Genomic DNA, 17,600 nt, shown 5'->3' with positions numbered 1-17,600 from the left:
AGAAGGTTTCTGCTAGTCTCCTGAAGCCTTTGCTAGTCCTGAGGAACAGTCGTCACCATAAAGAACTTTAGTGATTTTCTAGATATGAGGAGATACAAGAATTGGGCACATAAAACCAGGGCCAAAAAATATCTAAATATATGAAGACCTCTCCTGCCAGTTCCCCCACTCTATCCCTCCCCCTCAGCAAAAAGGGCTCATTTCTGCTCTCCACTTTAAACTTGTTTCAGTAGGTGTTGAAAGTCAGCAGCTGCAGCAGCACATGATTTAATCCTTGTAGAGGGAGATGGCAAGTGCCGATTTGTAGTTAACACTTGCTTCCAAAGAGGAAACCAGTCCCCAGCTGGAGATAAATGAATGTCAAACTTTGGGAGGTAGTTGAGCCCTGCATTGCTGTGGATAAGGCAAAGGGGGCCATCTAGTGGCTGCCTATCCCTTTGTTTTGTTATTCTTGGGGTGCTGATGACTGTCATCTTGGAGGAAACTGTTGAGCAGGTTGTGAGGTTGTGCGGATCCTAGGAAAGTTCCTGACTTTGCGGGAATAGAGAAATCTGGCCCCAGGTGTTTTCAAATGCGGACAGGATCTGTGCAGTGGCTGTAGGAAAGGGCTGCAGAGGCAGTGGGCTGCACACTGGGGCATCCAGCGTCTCCTGGGCTCCCAGAAAAGACGCAGGTGGGGGCTGAGTGCAAGCGCATGACTGTTACTCACTCCTCCAGTAACCTCCATGGAGTTGCAAAAGAGTGGGACAGGACTTAGAGACTAAAGAACAACAAAACAGTCACCTAGCTTTCCAACAAGACGTAACTTGATTTCCTCCAGAGTTTGACACTTGACCCCACCCTCAGCCCCACCTCCCATTTGTGGAGAGCAAATCCCAGCCAGACTGGTTTTGAGCTTTTGTGATGGGGTTGAGCTGGAATGTCAGGGAGAGGCAAGGGTGAGACTTTAACAGCAGCGTTTACTAAATTTGCATTACAAAGAGTCAGGGTCCCTAAGCAGACCTGGGAACTATGGGTGCAAAGCCGTATTCTGTGGGTTGTGAGTGGGATAAGAGAAGGGGAATTGTGAAAAGAGCTGTTGTTCAGTTGCTCAGTCATGTCCAACTCTTTGCAACCCCAGGGGCTGCAGCACGCCAGGCTTCCCTGTCCTTCACCACTTCCCAGAGCTGCTCAGACTCATGTCCATTGAGTTGGTGAGGCCACCTAATTGTCTTGTCCTCTGTTGTCCCCTTCTCTTCTTGCTTTCTACCTTTCCCAGCATCAGGTCTTTTCCAGGGTCTTTTCTGTGAAAAGTTACTAAGTGAGACCAAGGATTTATCCTTTTTCAGTGTCCTTTGGGGGGCCATGTAAATTATTTTGTATTGAAGGGGAGCAGAATTTCTCACCCCAAAACTTGCCTCTTCAGCCTGAGGGTTATTTCAAGGTTCATTTCAGTTCAGTTCAGTTCAGTCGCTCAGTCGTGTCCGACTCTTTGCGACCCCGTGAATCGCAGCATGCCAGGCCTCCCCGTCCATCACCATCTCCCGGAGTTCACTCAGACCCACGTCCATTGAGTCCGTGATGCCATCCAGCCATCTCATCCTCAGTCGTTCCCTTCTCCTCCTGCCCTCAGTCCCTCCCAACATCAGAGTCTTTTCCAATGAGTCAACTCTTTGCATGAGATGGCCAAAGTACTGGAGTTTCAGCTTTAGCATCATTCCTTCCAAAGAAATCCCAGGGCTGATCTCCTTCAGAATGGACTGGTTGGATCTCCTTGCAGTCCAAGGGACTCTCAAGAGTCTTCTCCAACACCACAGTTCAAAAGCATCAATTCTTCGGTGCTCTGCCTTCTTCACAGTCCAACTCTCACATCCATACGTGACCACAGGAAAAACCATTGCCTTGACTAGACGGACCTTAGTTGGCAAAGTAATATCTCTGCTTTTGAATATACTATCTAGGTTGGACATAACTTTTCTTACAAGGAGTAAGTGTCTTTTAATTGCATGGCTGCAGTCACCATCTGCAGTGATTTTGGAGCCCCCCCCCCAAATAAAGTCTGACACTGTTTCCACTGTTTCCCATCTATTTCCCATGAAGTGATGGGACCAGATGCCATGATCTTCATTTTCTGAATGTTGAGCTTTAAGCCAACTTTTTCGCTCTCCTCTTTCACGTTCATCAAGAGGCTTTTAGTTCCTCTTCACTTTCTGCCATAAGGCTGGTGTCATCTGCATATCTGAGGTTTTGATATTTCTCCCAGCAATCTTGATTCCAGCTTGTGCTTCATCCAGCAAAGCATGTCTCATGATGTACTCTGTATAGAAGTTCAATAAGCAGGGTGACAATATACAGCCTTGATGTACTCCTTTTCCTATTTGGAACCAGTCTGTTGTGCCATGTCCAGTTCTAACTGTTGCTTCCTGGCCTGCATACAGATTTCTCAAGAGGCAGGTTAGGTGGTCTGGTATTCCCATCTCTTTCAGAATTTTCCACAGTTTATTATGATCCACACAGTCAAAGGCTTTGGCATAGTCAATAAAGCAGAAATAGATGTTTTTCTGGAACTCTTGCTTTTCGATGATCCAGCGGATGTTGGCAATTTGATCTCTGGTTCCTCTGCCTTTTCTTTTTTTTTTTCTTTTTTCCTCTGCCTTTTCTAAAACCAGCTTGAACATCAGCGAGTTCACGGTTCACGTATTGCTGAAGCCTTGCTTGGAGAATTTTGAGCATTACTTTACTAGCATGTGAGATGAGTGCAATTGTGCGGTAGTTTGAGCATTCTTTGGCGTTGCCTTTTTGAAATTGGAATGAAAACGAAAACTGACTTTTTTCAGTCCTGTGGCCACTGCTGAGTTTTCCAAATTTGCTGGCATATTGAGTGCAGCACTTTCACAGTATTATCTTTCAGGATTTGAAACAGCTCCACTGGAATTCTATCACCTCCACTAGCCTTGTTTGTAGCGATGCTTTCTAAGGCCCACTTGACTTCACATTCCAAGATGTCTGGCTCTAGATTAGTGATCACATCATCGTGATTATCTGAGTCATGAAGATCTTTTTTGTACCGTTCTTCTGTGTATTCTTGCCACCTCTTCTTAATATCTTCTGCTTCTGTTAGGTCCATACCAGCCAAAGCAAAAACAATACCCAGTTGTGGATGTGACTGGTGATAGAAGCAAGAACTGATGCTGTAAAGAGCAATATTGCATAGGAACCTGGAATGTCAGGTCCATGAATCAAGGCAAATTGGAAGTGGCCAAACAAGAGATAGCAAGGGTGAACGTCGACATTCTAGGAATCAGAGAACTAAAATGGACTGGAATGGGTGAATTTAACTCAGATGACCATTTTATCTACTACTGCGGGCAGGAATCCCTCAGAAGAAATGGAGTTGCCATCATGGTCAACAAAGGAGTCAGAAATGCAGTACTTGGATATAATCTCAAAAACGACAGAATGATCTCTGTTCGTCTCCAAGGCAAACCATTCAATATCACAGTTATCCAAGTCTATGCCCCAACCAGTAACGCTGAAGAAACTGAAGTTGAACGGTTCTGTGAAGACCTACAAGACCTTGTAGAACTAACACCCAAAAAAGATGTCCTTTTCATTATAGGGGACTGGAGTGCAAAAGTAGGAAGTCAAGAAACACCTGGAGTAACAGGCAAATTTGGCCTTGGAATGCAGAATGAAGCAGGGCAAAGACTAATAGAATTTTGCCAAGAAAATGCACTGGTCATAGCATACACCCTCTTCCAACAACACAAGGGAAGACTCTACACATGGACATCACCAGATGGTCAACACTGAAATCAGATTGATTATATTCTTTGCAGCCAAAGATGGAGACGCTCTATACAGTCAACAAAAACAAGACCAGGATCTGACTGTGGCTCAGATCATGAACTCCTTATTACCAAATTGACTCAAATTGAAGAAAGTAGGGAAAACCGCTAGACCATTCAGGTATGACCTAAATCAGATCCCTTATGATTATACAGTGGAAGTGAGACATAGATTTAAGGGCCTAGATCTGATAGATAGAGTGCCTGATGAACTATGGAATGAGGTTCGTGACATTGTAGGAGACAGGGATCAAGACCATCCCCATGGAAAAGAAATGCAAAAAAGCAAAATGGCTGTCTGGGGAGGACTTACAAATAGCTATGAAAAGAAGAGAAGCGAAAAGCCAAGGAGAAAAGGAAAGCTATAAGCATCTGAATGCAGAGTTCCAAAGAAGAGGAAGAAGAGATAAGAAAGCCTTCTTCAGTGATCAATGCAAAGAAATAGAGGAAAACAACAGAATGGGAAAGACTAGAGATCTCTTCAAGAAAATTATAGCTACCAAGGGAACATTTCATGCAAAGGTGGGCTTGATAAAGGACAGAAATGGTATGGACCTATTTCAAGGTAAAGGTAATCAAATCTAACAGATTCTGGAAAGCTCTTTATCTCTCCCTTAACTGCTTAAATTTACTTTGGAAAGGGGGCCTGTACCAGGAAGAGAGCTATTACCTGAGATACCTAAAGAAATTTATTCACCTTTTGTTTTCCAAACACCTCTGCCTTCCTGTGAATAGTTTTCTTCCCCTTTGTCTGCATAAAGAAAAACCACACAAGGTGAAATTGTGAATTTAAATTTTGTTTGTTACTGAATGCAAATTTGTGAGCCCAGTGCACAGTCAGGCTGACCTTGGGTGGCCTCAGCCTGCTATGGCTTGGAGTGGGCTCGGGTTCCCAGCCAGAGACAGAGGCTGTGTTGCAGCAGTGTGAGCACCAAATCCTAACCACTAGATCAGGGACAGGGCCTGGTTCTTTGGGTTTGCAGAAAAGCATTCCCACAAATATAGAAAACAGGGAAACAAATAAAATGTTTATTCAGAGGAAAACAGAGTATAGCATGTGTGGATAGACAAATGGGCGAACTCTAGAGAGAGAGAGTGTCTGCATTGCTGAGTTGCACACTTGTGGTAGTTTGAATTACTTTTACGGGGCATTTCTTCTGAGTTTCCTTTGGCCAATCATTTTAATTTGCCTGGTTCACTATTCATATTTGGTATATCTCAGGATCTCTCATATGTTCGTATACAACTCTTAGCCAAGTTGGATTTTAGCCAAGATGAATAGGTGTATAGGTAGAGAATATCCTTTGACATAACTCCCTCTTTGACCTCAAAGGAGCCTTTTCTGCACATGTGTGGCTGGGGAGGTCTCTTGACTTCAAGAATGAGAAATACATGTCCTGGATAGGGCCCAGCCTCCTCCCTTAATTGTCCTGCTGCTTTTGTTTTGGAGTTTCAGTCCATAGGGAATGAATCTCCAATTGCTCTACCATGTTGGGGGTCCATCTGCCTCCTGCATCACACCCTCTGAGAAACATAAACCCCCCAAAATCTTTATTGGGCAGATGACAGGCAGAGGTCTGTTTCCTGTAACTTCTTCAGGCTGACAGGGCCTCATAGACCCTACCTAGTTGGAGTCATGGAGCTCTCACCCTGTCGCGTTAAAGAGGTCCCACGGTGATTTCAGTTGCTTTTGCAGGATCTGCTGTGGGGAGTGGCTGGAGTCCCTGCATCACCGTTGTCTTATAGACCAGTGGTCAGTGACAAGGTCCTAGCCTTTTGGCTTTGCAGAAGGGAATTCCCACAGAGGTGGTGTTTATTAGGAGGAAAAAGAGTACAGTGCCTGTGGATGGATACACGGGCAGGCTCATAGGGAGAGCTGCACCCTGGTGGTGGTTTGAATCACTTTTATGGGGCATTTCTTTCCAGTTTACTTGGACCAATCATCTTGCTTTGTCTGGCAAAGAGGCCATATTTGGCATAGCTCAGGGTCATCCCATGTGCGTGCACGTCTTTTAGCCCAGATGGATTCTAGTAAAGCTTATGGGTAGTTGACATCACTTTCTTTGAGGTTATTCCCCCTCCCTTTTCAACCTCCAAGGAGCCTTTCAGTGCATGTGTAGTCGGGGAGGTCTCCTTAACTTTAGAATGAGGAACGTGGTCTTCCATCTCTTATCTTCACAGGGCCCAGCCTCCTCTATCATCCTGTTTTTATAGAGTTTCTGCTATTATGAAATTTCTGTCCACAGGGGAGAAACTGTTGAGCCTGGGCCCATGTATCTCCTACCTCTAGGGCAAATAAACAAAACTGAGTTTAGTGCACAGAAAGGTTTATTGGAGGTGTCAACTTATGAAAAAGCACAATATGAGAGTTGTGAGTCGTTTTATTTAGGGCAAAACGAGGACTGCAGCCTGGGAGATGGCATCTCAGATACCTCTGAGAAATTATTCCCAAGGTGTAGGAGGGAAAAATAATATATATGTAATTTTGGTAAAGGGGGAATCAATCAAGCACTTACTTCCCAGAAGGTTTTTACTAGTCTTGTGAAGCTTTTTCTAGTCATCAGAAAAAGTTGTCACCATGGATTTTAATACTTTTCCAGAGAGGAGACACAAGAATTAGGCTCAAAAAATGGACTTCTGGGGCTTCCCTGGAGGCTCAGTGGCAGAGTCCACCTGCCAGTGCAGGAGACGTGGGTTTGATCCCTCGTCTGGGAAGATCCTGCATGCCACGGAGCAACTAAGTCTGTGCACCGTAACCACTGAGCCTGTGCTCTAGAGTCTGGGACCTGAAACTGCTAAGCCCATGCGCTCCAACTACTGAAGCCCAAGAGCCCTAGAGTCCATGCTCTGCAGCAAGAGAGGCCGCTACCAAGAGAAGCTATCACACCATGGCTAGAGAGTAGCTCACTCGCTGCAGCTAGAGAAAAACCTGTGTATCAAGCAGCACAACCAAAAAAAAAAAAAAAAAAAAAAGAAAAGGCTCCTGAAAATATCTAACTATCTGAAGCCCTGTCTTATTTGTTTCTCCCCCCAGGCTCAGAATGCCTCATTTTGTTACCGAATCCAAGCTCACTCTGCTCGCCACATGGCAGGCCAATTAGCTGAGAGATGAGATGTTGAGGCAAGAAATACGACTTTCTTCAGAAAGCCAGCTGACTGGGAAGATGGCAGACTAATGTCTAGAAATAACTATCTTATCACGGTCTGGATGCCATTTTCTTTTATAGAATGAGAGAGAGATGAGATGAGGAAGTAAAATAAAAAGGGCCATCAGTGTTGCAAATCATCTCTGGGAATGACCAGTATTGGGGAAGGGATATGTTAATACCTTGTTTCTTGCAGCCATTAACAGGTGGGCAGAGTCAGGTTATATTTCTGTGTGCTGAGCAAAGGCACTTGAATTTAACAGTCCAGCAGAAGGGTGGGGTCCTTTTAGGAAGGCCATTATGTATGATTATAATAACAAAAACAAAACAAAACAAAAAAATAAAGGTTAAAGTCAAAGAAAGAGATCCATCATGGAGTCAAGGCTCTTACCTGCAACAATTTCTGCTCTCTACCCTGATCTCCTTTCAGAGGGTGTTGAAAATCAACAGGTGTAGCAGTATATTGATTTAATCTTTGTAGAGGCAGATGAGCACCCAATCAACTGCCACTTTATAGTTGACAGAGGGCTGAGCAAGAACAAGGGGCTTGTGTTAAAAAACTCCAAACTCCCTGAAGGGTTTCAGCAAAGCATTTTTAAAGGCAAGGGGAGGAAGAGGTGTCCTAGGGTATGTGATCAGCTCCTGCACAATTCTCTGATTGGTTGATGGTGATCAATCCTTGGGCACTAGAAGCAAGCTCCTGCTCATGATCATCAAGTATTAATAGTTAATTTCATCCATTTGGTGGTAGTTTTATCAGCTGAAAAACTTAGGAAATATGCATTAGATACCATTATCTAGATACTTCAGAGGGGAGAAAAAACAGAATTGTGGGGGAACTGAGAAGGTCCCATATGATCCAGCTTGGTTACATAATCAGGGGCTTACTTAGGACTTTTGCAACTGTACAACTCATATTAAGACTTCAATCCACTGTCTTTTAATTGAGATCACACACCTGGGCTCAGGATTCAGTGAACTCAGGTCCTTTTTGTCTTGTTGCAGAAAAAAGTCTACTGAGAAACAAAATGATAGGTAAAGAATGGATTTATTTAGACAGATATTTCATAGACAGGATGGGGTATGTCTCAAAAAGCAAGAACAAATTTGGTAGAAACACACTTCACTGACATACTGTGAGCTCTCAGAAGGTAAGAGGGCCCCAAATATGGAGAGGTGAGTTTTTATGGGTAGGATAATTTCATAGACTAATGAGCGGGAGGATTATTTCAACTATTTTAGAGAAGGGGTGGAGATTCCCAGGAATTAGGCCACTGTTCACTGATTTTTTTTTTTTTTTCCACATTGCAGTAAACTTCTTTTAAGGTCTCTGAGAGTTTCAATAGAAACGTCGTGGGCAAAATGACAGCTGTCCAGGGTCTGGCTGACAGGACACCCTCCCGAGGCAGGTGGGCATGCAGGTGGGTGCAGCTTGACTTTCTGCCCTGGCACTGGGGTGCCTCCTTCACAGTAGAGACACCTATGTCCGGGGCCCAGGAGGGCAACTGGCAGGGGCCCTGGCGCCATCAGGCCGAGTCCTGATCCATGCTGATGTCCGAAATCATGCGGTCCCACTCGTTCCCCTTCGAGGGTGCGGACTGGTCGTCAGAGCTGCCCATGGCCCTGTTCCCTTTGGAGGTGGAGGCGGAGGTGGAGCTCGTGGCCCAGCGGTACCTGCCAAAGCTGTCCATGATGATCCCGTGGCCATCCTTCACCCCAATGGTCTCCAAGAAGTTCTCAAAATGCTGGCTGTCTTTCTCAGGGATGAAGGGCCGCAGACTGAGCAGCAGGAACTTGGCGGCTGTCCCCATAGAGCTGCCGCAGGTTGATGCAGAACTCGTGCACCGAGGCGCCGTCACAGTACTTGTGCAGCAGTGCAGCAAACTGCTGGATGTCCTGCGACGACAGCTTGGTGCGCAGCATGAGCATGTAGTCCTGCAGAAGCTCTGCAGCCGTGGCGCTCAGCTCACTCTCGCTGACCGTCTTGGCGTGGGATGCCGTCTGCATGCAGAAGGACAAGGGCGAGACGCCGCCTGCATGTGCACACTTGGGGAAGGAGAAAGTGCTGGCTTCCGTCTCATATGGCTCCTTCATGTCCACCTTTGTGGAAGAGTCATCACTGTGAAGGGATAGGTGGTGGGTGGGTGTCGAGGCCCCATCAAATATGGCTCTGTCTAGGAAGTCAGTGGTGGACTCCGTGTACACGATCTGGAAGACCTGGCCAAGCAGGCAGCACAGCTCTTCCACGGCGACCTTGCTCTCCGCGGCCAGGATCACCAGGAAGCATGCCTCCACAGGCCCCACTCCACTCTCTGACAGGGAGCCTGTGGTGAGCCCTCGGGAACTTTCTGCACACAAACTCTGGCTGGGGGAGATGCTGGGGTCCTGGGCTGTCTTCAGGACCACCAGGTGTGAGGCGTCATCTCGCACGTAGGACACGGCGGCAATGTCACAGATGGGGACCCTGAGGATGGTGTCCTCCCCGTCCCTCCAGGCCAGCTTGACGTTGTAGGCAGACAGACTGATCACACCGTCATGCTCCTGGGTCAGGTGTCCGGGGAGCTGGTGGGCTCTCTGCATTGTCTGTGAAATGCAGGATTTCGGTCCTACTGGAAGGATTCAGTTATCCTGGTATGGACGTTAACTGACCTAAATACTTCACCTCCTTCTCGATATAGTCACTCAGCAGTCTGTCGGGCTCGACGTGCTCGGGCAGGGACAGCACCACAGTGTGCAGAGGGCACCTCTCTGTCACCTTCTCACGGACTTTCTTATCTCTACTCTTTTCACCTTTTAGGAATACTTGTTTAAACGGCGACACAATTCCAGGGTGCGCACTTTATATGAAATCCACTCTGGTCTATTGGTTCTCTGGCAGCTCGATGAGTCCTGTCCGTTTGAAATGGGGCCCCTTGTGATGAGTAATCTTCAACTGAAGGACACAGCTGGCTCCTAGAAAACTTTCTGGCCCATAACCGGGGCCAGCTCCTCTGTAGCCCCTGGTCACTCAACTGCCGGGAAGGCCATGTGGAGAGCCTAGGTTTTCGGGAGAGTCACTGACCGGAAGGGGCAGAAAGGCGTGGCTCCTTCCTGCCCCTCTTGCGCTTCTTGCCCTTCTTGCCCTCTTCCTCCATGTCTCCGCGAGCGGCCCCCCGCGGCCTGGCCCATCCCGGGAGAGCAGCGCCGCCCGCTGCCGCTACATGCTCGCCCTGGCCCCGCGGCCACCAATGGTCCTGCGCCACTCGCTCGGCCGCAGTCTCCGCCCTTGGCCGCCAGGGGCTGTCCACGCCCTCTGTTCACTGATTTTTGATGGTTGGCCTTGAAACTGTCATGGTACTGGTGGGTGTATCACTTAGTTTGCTGGCGTGTTACAATGAACTTACTCTGAGGCTCAAGGTCTAGTGGAGGTTGACGCGTCTTCCACCTTGACCTATTTTGTTCTAATCAGTTTATGTCTTGTCCTTGGGCTACGTCATTTTTTTAAAGACTCTACCCTGACCCCTTCCCTCCTGTTTCAGAAAGGTAATTTGGATAGAGGATTGGTAGGCTGAGTATTGGTAAAGGAGGAGACAGGCAGTTCAGTTCAGTTCAGTTGCTCAGTCATGTCCGACTCTTTGCGACCCCATGAATTGCAGCACGCCAGGCCTCCCTGTGCATCACCAACTCCCGGAGTTCACTCAGACTCGCGTCCATCAAGTCAGTGATGCCATCCAGCCATCTCATCCTCTGTAATCCCCTTCTCCTCCTGCCCCCAATCCCTCCCAGCATCAAAGTCTTTTCCAATGAGTCAACTCTTCTCATGAGGTGGTCAATGTACTGGAGTTTCAGCTTTAGCATCATTCCTTCCAAAGAAATCCCAGGGCTGATCTTCAGAATGGACTGGTTGGATCTCCTTGCAGTCCAAGGGACTCTCAAGAGTCTTCTCCCACAGTTTGAAAGCATCAATTCTTCGGCGCTCTGCTTTCTTCACAGTCCAACTCTCACATCCATACATGACCACAGGAAAATCGTACAACTCATATTGGGACTTGAACACACAATCTTTTGTTGAGATCATACACCTCATCTCAGGAATTAATGAAGCTCAGAACTTAGAAGTGGTAGAGGAGGAACCAGTATACATACATTTTTTTTTTTTTTTTTGGTCTAGGGAATACATGCAGTCAAGCATACATACATCTTTCATCTGTTGGTGTTTTTATTTCTATAAAGAGCATAAAGATATTGTTATGTGTATCCCTTGAGGCGGAACCTGCCCCTGCCCCAAGGCTATACTGTTGATTCTTGGCTGTTCCTCGTGTCTCTACATCCTCTCCTTCCCAGATTAGCAACTGTTTGAGTCTGTCCTTTGGAACTCAGGGAAGCTCATGGAGGCTGGAGTCTGTTCCTTACAAAGACTAGGAGACACGCAAAGGCTTCCAAGACCAGGAGCCCCACAGGGTCTTGCTCAGTTTCATAAAGAGCTGTTAGGCCAAAGCACAGAGAGTCTCACTCTGTTCTTCAACCGGTTGGTGGGCAACTATAGAGGGTTATGACAACGTAGAACTGGGTGGTGAACAATGCTTTTTTTGTCCTTCCTCGTTCACACTTTTGTATCTCTAGATCTCCACCCCCTTTTTTTTAGCTGAGTATATTATATAAGCTTCAGTTACCTGGCTGCCTTTGATTCTTCTTATCTTCACGTGCTCCTGGAGGTATGTAATTTGTTTGTTTTTCCTCTATTAATCTGTTTTATATAGTTTAATTATTAGATCAGTCAAAGAACATAGAACTGAGACAGGAAGGGGGCAGGGCACAAACTTTAAAAGAATGACATAGTCTGAGAACACATACGACTTAAACTGATTAGAACCAACTAGGCCTAAGATGGCAGATGAGTCATCTACTAGATCTTGAGCCTCACTATACGCTTATTGTAGCACATCAACGTGCTCAATGACACATCCAGGGGTGCCGTGAAGGTCAAAAAGTGGGCCGTGGCTCAGTTCCTGAAAATCCCCACCCCTTCCCAAAAGAGATGGAATACTCTTCCCACTCATTAGCCTGTGAAATTACCCACCCTTATAAAAACTGGCAATCCCATATTCAGGACTATTGAAACCATACAACTCATATTAGGACTTGAACTCAGATTAGGATTAGGTTAGCATACCCCACTCCAATACTCTTGCCTGGGGAATCCCATGGATGGGGGAGCCTGGTGGGCCGCAGTCCATGGGTCGCTAAGAGTCAGATGTGACTGAGCGACTTCACTTTCACTCTTCACTTTCATGCATTGGAGAAGGAAATGGCAACCCACTCCAGTGTTCTTGCCTTGAGAATCCCAGGGACGAGGGAGCCTGGTGGGCTGCTGTCTATGGGGTCACGCAGAGTCGGACACGACTGAAGTGACTTAGCAGCAGCAGCAGCAGCATACCCTGGTGCCTTTTTTGCTTCTTTTGCCTTCTGAGATGGCCCACACTCTGTCAGCGAAGTGTGTTTCCTCCCTAAGTAAACCTTTTTCACTTTACTATTTCTTGCTCTTGAATTCTTTGTTTCATGAAACCAAGAACACGCACTTGGTGGCTATCGCAAGAACTGGGATGTGACCATCCTCCTGTGCTCCACTCTCCTGCAATAGGAGGCTGGGAAATTTTTTCTGCTCTTATATTGCTTATTTGAATTGTGATTTTTTTTTTTAAGCACCATCCTTCTAGGAGCTTTAACGTTACCAGTTTTGAAACTTTTATTTCTGCAAATTGTAACAAATATTGCTAACACTACCATTAAAGGCAGAACTGTGTCTGCCTGCCCCTACCTGCCCATCCAATTCATAAACCAAAGTTCTAACCCAGTTTAGAACTTGACATCTAAGTTGTCAATCAAACATAAACATGGTTTATGTTTATATTTGTGCATGAGGCCTTTAAAGAAGTGATTATAAAACTGAACAGGACCCTATCGGAACCTCCCCTGGTACAAATCTTTTCCATGTCCTCAATTTCTTGTATGTAGGAAAGAAGCTTCAGCCTCCTAGACCTTCCCTGATTATCAAAGGGTAAATTCAAATAGTTGTTAATCAAAATAGTGAGGCAATGGGGAATGAAAAGAGGAACTGATCTTTGGTAGCCTCAACCTGAAGCAGCTTGAAGTGGGTGGGCCTTTGGTTTCCTGGCCAGAGAGTGAGGTGGGTTACTGCAGTGAAAACACCAAATCCTACCCACTAGACCCGTGGTCAGTGACAAAGCCCTGGCTCTTTGGCTTTGCAGAAAAGAATTCCCATAAAGGCAGAAAGTGGTGAAGCAAGTAAAGTATTTACTAGGTGGAAAAAGAGTTCATATGTGTGGATAGACACAAAGGTGAGCTCAGAGAGAAAGTCCCCGAGTCTTGCCCTTGTGGTCGTTTAAATCACTTTTGTGGAGCATCACTCTGGTTTTTCTTAAGCCTATCATTTTGATTTGCCTGGCTCAGAGTCCATATTTGGTATGTCTCAGGATCCTCCCATATGTGTGCATGCATCTCTTAGCCAAGACGGATTCTACTGCCAGAGGCCTATGGGTAGCCTGGCGTCATTGGCATCACTTCCCTTTTGACCTCCAAGGACATGCATGGTCAGGGAGATCTCCTGGCTTCTAGAATGGGACATACGTGGTCTGGGCAAGGCCTAGCCTCTTCTCTGAAACGCCCTGCTATTCTCATCTTGGAGTTTCAGCCCACAGAGAATGAATCTCCTATCACCTTACCCAGGAGTTTACCTATCTATCTCCTGCCTCAGAATGGTCAAGAAACTATAGTGCAGTGATAAAACAGGGACCTGGTTTCTACTCAGGTGACATATGCAACAATATCTTTGAGTTCTTCTGCAGGAACTAAAGTCCCCACCCAGGTGGAGGATGATAATGTCAGACTGAGTAAAAGATTCTTGGAACACTGCCTTGCTACCTTCCTACCAACCAATCAGGAGAAAGTCTGCACACAGTGGAAAATAACAAAGACTCTGACCCCCCTTTCCAAATGATTAACTGAGATAGGCTTCCCCTCTCTTCCTTTAAAAACTTTCCTGTTTGAACAGAATCTATGAGTTGATTCTTGGGTAGGAGTCCACCTTCTCCCTACGTTGCTGACCTCCTTGAATAAAGTAAACTTTCCTTTCTAACCAGCACTTGTCTCTCAAATATTGGCTTTCAAGTGGTGAACCATTGAACCTGAGTTCAGTAACAATTATGATTAAATGAAGTCACTAGTTCAGTTCAGTTCAGTCGCTCGGTCGTGTCTGACTCTTTGTGACCCCATGGACTGCAGCACACCAAGCTTCCCTGTCCATCACCAATTCCCTGAGCTTGCTCAAACTCATGTGCATCAAGTTGGTGATGCCATCTAACCATCTCATCCTCTGTTGTCCCTTTCTCCTCCTGCCTTCAATCTTTCCCAGCATCAAGGTCTTTTCCAATGAGTCAGCTCTTTGCATCAGGTGGCCAAAGTACTGGAGCTTCAGTTCAGCATCAGTCCTTCCAACGAATACCCAGGACTGATCTCCTTTAGGATGGACTGGTTGGATCTCCTTGCAGTCCAAGGGACTCTCAATTCTTCTCCACTACCACAGTTCAAAAGCATCAATTCTTCCATGCTCAGCTTTCTTGATAGGCCAACTCTCACCTCCATACGTGACTACCAGAAAAACATAGCTTTGACTAGACAGATCTTTGTTGGCAAAATGATATCTCTGCTTTTTCATATGCTGTCTATGTTGATCATAGATTTTTTTCCAAGGAGCAAGTGTCTTTTAATCTCATGGCTGCAGTCACATCTGCAGTGATTTTGGAGCCCCAGAAAATAAAGTCTGCCACTGTTTCCATTGTTTCCCCATTGTGTCCCCTGAAGTGATGGGACAGGATGCCATGGTGTTTGTTTTTTGAATGTTGAATTTTAAGCCAGCTTTTTCACTCTTCTCTTTCATCAAAAGGCTCTTTCTGCCATAAGGGTGGTGTTATCTGCATATCTGAGGTTACTGACAATTTTTCCAGCAATCTTCTTCTTCTTTTTTTTTTGGCTATCATCATCATCATTTTTACCCTCAAGTTCATTCAGGGTAACTCCTATTCATCCTTCAAAACCCCATTTGGTTTCACCATCTGTCTTGCCCAGAGTGAACTCTCAACAATTTTTGTGACCATTTGACAAGTTCCTAGACTGAGGCCCAGAGCAGCCAGGTCACTCCTGAGGTTTTTCAGCATCCAGCTCCTCTTCCTCTATCTGCCCAGTTCCAGGGCATGGGTCTCAGGCCTGGCCAGTCCAGCTTAGGAGCATGTAGACATAGGTGGTATCAATTCAAGTCCATCGCCAGCCAGCCCTGGGCATCACTGGTCAATGCCCAAAGGTAGGACTGCTTGGCTTTATACTCAGACACCCAGTGCCTCTGGCCCACATTCCAGCAGCCTCCTCCATCCCCACCAGGGCCATCTTCCTCAGTGTTGGCAGCCTTACAGTGGGTTTCAAAGAAGTACTGGCACAGGGGACTGCCGCCAGCTGCAGGCACCTCCTCCAGCAGTCTGGGGGTCTGTCACCAGCTGCAGATGGCATCACACAGGCCAGCCCTCCACAGCAACTGGTTGGTGCTGTCTTGCTCACCCCTCACAGATTGCAGTCAGCTGGGCTCCGGGTGGGCTCCCCAGAGGCCTCGGACTCTAGCAGAAAAAGCAGAGGGGGCCCCATGAGGGTACCCCTGGATAGGGCTACACGGGGTGGGGGGTGGGACAAGAAGTCTCACTCAGGTGCTGGAAATGGGGTCGGGGTGAGGGTGGGGGTGGGGCTCCACTGGGACACTGGGGAGGAGGAAAAACAGGAGGATGGGAAGAGAGCCTGAGGGGTGGGAGAGCATCTCGCTGAGCACCTGTCAGCACCTCCTTACCTCTGAGCTCCAGGGCTGGGGACCCCTGGTTCCAGGAGGCCCATGCTGGGGACATAGGTGGCCTCCTAACTTCCTGACATCTCAGGAGACGGAGGGGGCAACCATGTAGGGTGACCTCCTTAGCTCCCCTCAGCTGTCTCTGGCATGTCGGCTCCTCCTCCTGCTTGCTGGCGGCAGGGTCAAGAGTTCTTCCGGCAATCTTGATTCCAGCTTGTACTTCATCCAGCTTGGCATTTCACACGATGTACTCTGCATATAAGCTAAATAAGCAGGGTGACAATATGCAGCTTTGATGGACTCCTTTCCCGTTTTGGAACCAGTCCATTGATCCATGTCCAGTTCTAACTGTTGCTTCTTAACCTGCATACAGATTTCTCAGGAGGCAGATCAGGTGGTCTGGTATTCCCATCTCTTGAAGAATTTCCCACAGTTTGTTGTGATCCACACAGTCAAAGGCTTTGGTGTAGTCAATAAAGCAGAGTGGATGTATTTCTGGAACTCTCTTGCTTGATCATCCAATGGATGTTGGCAATTTGATCTCTGGTTTCTCTGGCTTTTCTAAATCCAGCTTGAACATCTGGAAGTTTGAGGTTCATGTACTGTTGAAGCCTGGCTTGCAGAATTTTGAGCATTACTTTGCTAGAGTGTGAAATGAATGCAGTTGTGCGGTAGTTTGAACATACTTTGGCATTGTCTTTCTTTTGTACTGGAGTGAAAACTGACCCTTTCCAGTCCTGTAGCTACTGCTGAGTTTTCCAAATTTGCTGGCATATTGAGTGCAGCACTTTCACAGCATCACCTTTTAGGATTTGAAATAGCTCTGCTAGAATTCCATCACATCCATTAGCTTTGTTTGGAGTGATGCTTCCCAAAGTCCACTTAACTTCTCACTCCAGGATATATGGCTCTAGGTGAGTGATAAAACCATCATGTTACCTGGGTCATTAAGATGTTTTTGTACAGTTCTTCTGTGTATTCTTGCCACCTCTTCTTAATATCTTCTGCTTCTGTTAGGTCCATACCATTTCTGTCCTTTATTGTGCCCATCTTTGCATGAAATGTTCCCTTGGTATCTAATTTTCTTACATAGATCTCTAATCTCTCCCATTCTATTGTTTTACTCTATTTCTTTGCATTGATCATTAAGATGGCTTTCTTATCTCTCCTTGCTATTCTTTGGAACTCTACATTCAAATGAGTAGATCTTTCTTTTTCTACTTTGCCTTTAGCTTGTTCAGCTCATAGAGGGATAATCTGATGGTGCCCACCTGTGAATGGATGCAAAAAAGAAGAGATTAACACATCCCTTCCAAAGGCTGGCCCTTCCCAGAGATGTTTTGCAAGACTGAAGACCCTTTCTACTTTACTTCTTCATTGCCTCTCCCTCTCTATTCTGCCTTTCAATTTTTCAATATTTATTTATTTGGCTGTACCAGGTCTTAGTTGTGGCATACATACAAACTCTTAGTTGCAGCATGTGGGATCCAGTTCCCTGACCAGGGACCAAACCTAGGCCCCTGGCGTTGGGAGCACAGAGTTTTAGCCACTAGACCACCAGGGAAGTCCCTATGCTGCCTTTTGACATTAGTTCCTCATTGCTTCTCTCCCTCTGGCCCTGTAAAAGAACCTGGCATCCAGAAGATGGTTACTTGGAGACATTAGTCTGCTATCTTCTTGCAGTCAGCCAGCTTTCTGAATAAAGTTGTATTCCTTGCCTCAACACCTTATCTCTTGTATTCA

The 17,600-nt window shown here is 46.4% G+C and overlaps 2 pseudogenes; both read right to left on the bottom strand.

Annotated features, from left to right (window-relative positions):
• Window positions 1-8,499: 8,499 nt before the first annotated feature.
• LOC105605652 (cerebral cavernous malformations 2 protein-like) lies at window positions 8,500-9,902 on the bottom strand (annotated as a pseudogene).
• A 5,327-nt stretch (window positions 9,903-15,229) lies between these two features.
• Window positions 15,230-15,830, bottom strand: LOC114113247 (neurotrophin-4-like; annotated as a pseudogene).
• Between the last annotated feature and the right edge of the window lie 1,770 nt (window positions 15,831-17,600).

The sequence above is a fragment of the Ovis aries genome, chromosome 1, assembly GCF_016772045.2.
Source record: "Ovis aries strain OAR_USU_Benz2616 breed Rambouillet chromosome 1, ARS-UI_Ramb_v3.0, whole genome shotgun sequence".
NCBI lineage: Eukaryota > Metazoa > Chordata > Mammalia > Artiodactyla > Bovidae > Ovis > Ovis aries.
The sequence above is the reverse complement of the archived record's forward strand: the minus strand, read 5'-3'. Positions and strand labels throughout refer to the sequence as shown.